This window comes from Penaeus vannamei, chromosome 20 (assembly GCF_042767895.1).
Source record: "Penaeus vannamei isolate JL-2024 chromosome 20, ASM4276789v1, whole genome shotgun sequence".
Classification (NCBI taxonomy): Eukaryota; Metazoa; Arthropoda; class Malacostraca; order Decapoda; family Penaeidae; genus Penaeus; species Penaeus vannamei.
Genome location: NC_091568.1, coordinates 5,167,386 through 5,172,385, shown reverse-complemented (window position 1 = coordinate 5,172,385; position 5,000 = coordinate 5,167,386). Strand labels below are relative to the sequence as shown.

The 5,000-nt window shown below is 36.1% G+C and overlaps 1 protein-coding gene across 3 annotated transcripts in view; it reads left to right on the top strand.

The window, feature by feature from the left end:
• Window positions 1-2,682: 2,682 nt before the first annotated feature.
• Window positions 2,683-5,000, top strand: part of Cdep (Chondrocyte-derived ezrin-like domain containing protein) — a 385,231-nt gene continuing 382,913 nt past the window's right edge. For all 3 annotated transcript variants that reach the window (XM_070134759.1, XM_070134758.1, XM_070134757.1), the window contains exon 1: window positions 2,683-2,835. The gene's annotated coding sequence lies outside the window, so the exon portion shown is untranslated. The remainder of the gene's footprint in view (window positions 2,836-5,000) is intronic.

The window sequence follows — 5,000 nt, the reverse complement described above, 5'->3', positions numbered from 1 at the left end:
AAGGTAAGATGTGACGGCCGGAAAAAAATGTACAAGAAATAAATAATATAATTCCAAATATTTGGTTACACATGCATGTATTCAGTACATTGTGTGTTTTAATAGAATTTGTATTTACTCAATACACACGTCTGTTATGAGCCATTAATTAATAATTTAACATTAAATTGTGTGTTAATAATTCACAGACCCTTAGGCCATCTACCCCCCCCCCCTCCCCCCGCTCCACATATACACATCGTATATTAAATGATTCAATAAGGATATTCACACTTCTTAATTTTACTAGATCAATGTATATTTTCAAATTCGAAAGCTATATAGCAACAACATAATTTATCTAGCTTAGCTCAAGGTTGTTACCAATAATATGGTATCGAAAAACAAATTTAAATCGACAAAGACAGGCAATTTATTCAATATCTCATTCAACTTTCCCTTCTTTTTCTTGTTTAATTCTTTATGAGCTGTATATCATCTAACAGTTATAGTTCTGCCAATTGTAAAAGAAATAAGCACTTACCCATGTAACGAAATGTAACACACTTAACCGAGACCATTCCAGTTTGTTTAGTTCCCCCTAGTCTATATCTTGCGCCGTTATAAAGAAAACGGGAGACAGGGATGCCTGTTAAAAATCAACATAAAGCAAGGAAAGTTCCGATTATAATATATATATATATATATATATATATATATATATATATATATATATATATATGTGTGTGTGTGTGTGTGTGTGTGTGTGTGTGTGTGTGTATGCAAGGGCGTCAATGAGGGGGGCTGTGGGGCAGTTGCCCCCACGACATATATATATATATATATATATATATATATATATATATATATATATATATGTATGTATATATATATATATTTACATAAATGTATATGAGTGTGTGTGTGTGTCTGTGTGTGCATATTTACACACATACACACACATATATATATACATATATATAATGTATGTATGTATATGTATGCATATATATGTATGTCTACGTGTATACATACACACAAATACATATATACATACATATATATATATATATATATATATGTGTGTGTGTGTGTGTGTGTCTATCTGCACACACACACACACACACACATACATATATATATATATATATATATATATATATATATATATATATATGTATGTATATATATATATATATGGGGGGGTGTATACATATATATGTATATATATATATATACATATATACATACATACATACTGCATATGAACACACACACAAGACTCATATACATACATATATATGTTTGTGTCTATATATGTATGTGTGTGTGAATATATACATATATATATACTTATATATACAGTATACACACACACACACACACACACACACACACACACACATATATATATATATATATATATATATATATATATATATATATGTATGTATGTGTGTGTATGCATATGTGTAGATATGTGTGTATGTATATATATATATATATATATATATATATATATATATATATATTTAGAATATATGTATTTATGTATACACACACACACACACACACACACACACACACACACACACACACACACACACACACACACACACACACACATATATATATATATATATATATATATATATATATATATATATGTAGGCATATATATATACATATATATATATATATGTAGGCATATATATATACATATATATATATATATATATATATATATATATATATATATATATATATACATATATACATACACATGTGTGTGATATTGTGCGTGTTACAATGTACGTAAAAAGACAGGTCACATATGAAGGGCACGTAAATGCATTTGTGTGAGTGTGGGAGCCTTATTTCCGCTAACCGACGTCCATTAGTTGGATAATGGGTCGCCTACTGAGGCTGGCCGAACGGATTACATTTTGCCGCGTGACAGATGTGGGATGTTATGCAAATTACGATCAGTTACGTCACTTCGGAAAATGAACATTCCTTGCATACTTTGTTAACTCCACGCACATACACCTGAAAGATTGCGAGAGTGTACATGTACGTTAGATTTCGAAGGTCATGTTTAGAATTCTAAGTTGATTCTTTGTGTACAATGAATAAACAAAATCGTGGCGGTAAAGGCTAAACCAGATATGCGAGGAAATGCTGAAAGGTATCGCATTCAAGTGTATGTATAAGAAGTATTAGAATATGAATAATTATAAATGAATTTTAAAATAATGCAATATCTGGTACTGTCTATCGCTGCCATCCATGCACCTTTCAGCCGCTGAGTAATTCTTTATTTGTTAGTATGTTGCTCAGTATTATACCAGCATGAAGCATAAGTCACTTTGGTATATGAAATCCGCGATAGATTTGAAGGAGTTATAAATGAAGAAAATTCTTTACAGAAATCGAAGTTGGCCGCCTGGCTGCCCCGTCTGGCCATCTACCGGTGAAGGCGGAAAATATATAGGCGGCTGTTCCACGCACCTACCGAAATTCTCTGTTTATCATGAAATAGCTCTCTCCAGATAGCTTTCAGAGTTAACACTCTTCTCTCGATATTCACATGATTCATGTAATATATATTGAACATAAACGATCGCTTTAGCGGCGAAGAATACAGTGAAAGAAGAAAATAATCGATGGTTAGTATTCCTCTGGCGGGGGGGACGGTGTGGCTGGCAGGAAGAGCGGCCTCAGTTTGTCAGATGTAAAGCTGGTGTGTGGAGGTGTGTGCCGTGCTCGTGAGGAGGATCAGTGAAATAACTCACTTTTATAGCATTACTTGCTTATTTGTTGGTGCCAGCGACGAAATTTCATCCTTCTTAAGGGGTAAGTGCGGATTGGAGGTCGTGTTAAGCTTTATATTGAGAGAAATTGATGGTGGATGTAGCATTTGCGGGCAGCTCGCCAAGACTCGACATAAGGGCACGGCGCAGAGGCTGCAGGACAAGATGCTTGCCTGCAATTTCTCGATGTTCAACAGGCTTGGGAAAGACTCTATTCTAAACCGTGTGTACTTGGTGCTAGCTCAGACACCAGTATAATTTTGAGAGCCTTGTCCTACCAGGTAGCTCATACGGCAAGATCAATAAAATATCCAGTACTGTAGGCCTAAAAAAAAAGCAGAAACCTACCCGAAAAAGAAGGAATTCATAAAATGTTCGGCCATTCGAGGTGACATAAAGACTTCTTTTCGAAATGCCGAGAAGTAATCAATATTCAAGGTGCGTAAGTGTTCGTAGTTGTCGGGAACGTGGAAATGAGACGCGATGGGCTTGGAGGTGACGAAATAGATCTTAATTCAGGAGAGGAGAGTTTACCTTGGCCGGCTTTCCAAAATAGACACAAGGCGGGGGTTACTTCTAGGCCTTGCGATTCCAGCATTTATTTTGTATTGGTCGTGGAAATACTGTTGTTGTTTTAACTCATGGTCGAGGATTCATCTTTGGAATCGGGAGAATATCTAGTTTACATGTTTAATGCAAAAATAGACAGTGCTTTATTGTTCATTTCGGGCACCACAGTGTGTGTGTTGTGCATTGTATTATTACTAAGTGAGGCCTTGTACCGATTTGGCTTCTTATCATGTAAGGCCATTACTACTACTCTTTGGTTTACATGTAGAGAGATAACGAAGTGAGTGTAGTAGAAAAAGATAAACGTTATCAGTAGCCTTGGTCACAGACGTTGTGGCGGCGTCTTTCAAGCATCGGAGGTGACAAAAGCAATTTTAACTTATTCATGGAGGAGGGATACACGTTCTTGAGAGGTCACCCGAACACGCCCACTTGCTCAGGTCAGAGGTAGGTCGACGAGACAGGTGGAGGGGGGAGGGGAGGGTCACGGTAGAGTACCCTCTCCCCTGTAATTGATCTAGGAAGTGAAAGTGGTCAGCGATAGCTCCGTCGCTTAACTTTATTATCACGGAATTATCGATAGATGTTATAAATAAACACTTATCACAACGGCAGTTATTTATATCACCTGCGAGTGATGTATGTTAATTAACTTGTACTTTGGGAGAAGTGTGATTGTATGCAGATTGTATTAGTCATTGTAAATACATGCGTGTCGTATACATTATCATTGAGTAGATCTTTTAGCTTGTAATAGAGATTAGTGCACTGGCTTTTTTATTCTCTCCTCGTTTCGGTTGTCTTATCTAGTAACTGCACCTGATATGCTGTATATAAACAGTGTTGTGTAGGATGCCTTTGCTTTATGCTGTACGAATAGTTATTGTGCATAACTGTTAAGCTTCCAGTCTTCATATGTGTGAGTTCCTTTATTATACTTTGATTATTTTATGGTAATCAAGTGAGGTTTGATATTATGTGGGACATCTTGAAGATCTTGTTGCTGTACCCTGATAAAAGCAAAGTTAGTTTCACAACGTTCAAAATATGTGCCCTTTGAGTAGGACCTGTCAAGGTAATATATGTGACACCGTGACATTTGATTCTTTTTCTGACGTCACGAGAGCTGTGTATGTCAGACTGGCTGTTTCAAGTATGTACATTGCTAATATTGCTTTAAGTATGTCATGTGGTGTCATACTTTATGTGAGGTGAAACAAGAATGTCATGTAATGTCATACTTTGGGTGTGATGAAACAGATTTTGCAGTGAGACAAAAAGTATGTCATTTACTGCCATACCTTCGTTATTTAGCTAAGCATAAAAGTGTGTCTTGCAATGTTATACTTAGTGTGAAACAAGAAAATATAGGCTGTAGTGCCATACCTTATTTGTGTATAGTGAAACAATGAAGTTTAAATGCCGTGCTGTGTCATACTTTTATTTGTATAGTGAAGCAAGGTTATCCGAATGCCCAGGTGTGTATTGTGCCAAATCTCAGAGAAAAGCTGGAGAAAAGTTAACCAAGCTGGCCACGGATTAAGCGAATGTGTAGTAAACAAAACAACAAGAGAGGGCCTTTGCTGTGCCACCTTCTTACACCTGTAGTTTGGCGCCGCCTTAACGCCGCGGTCGGGG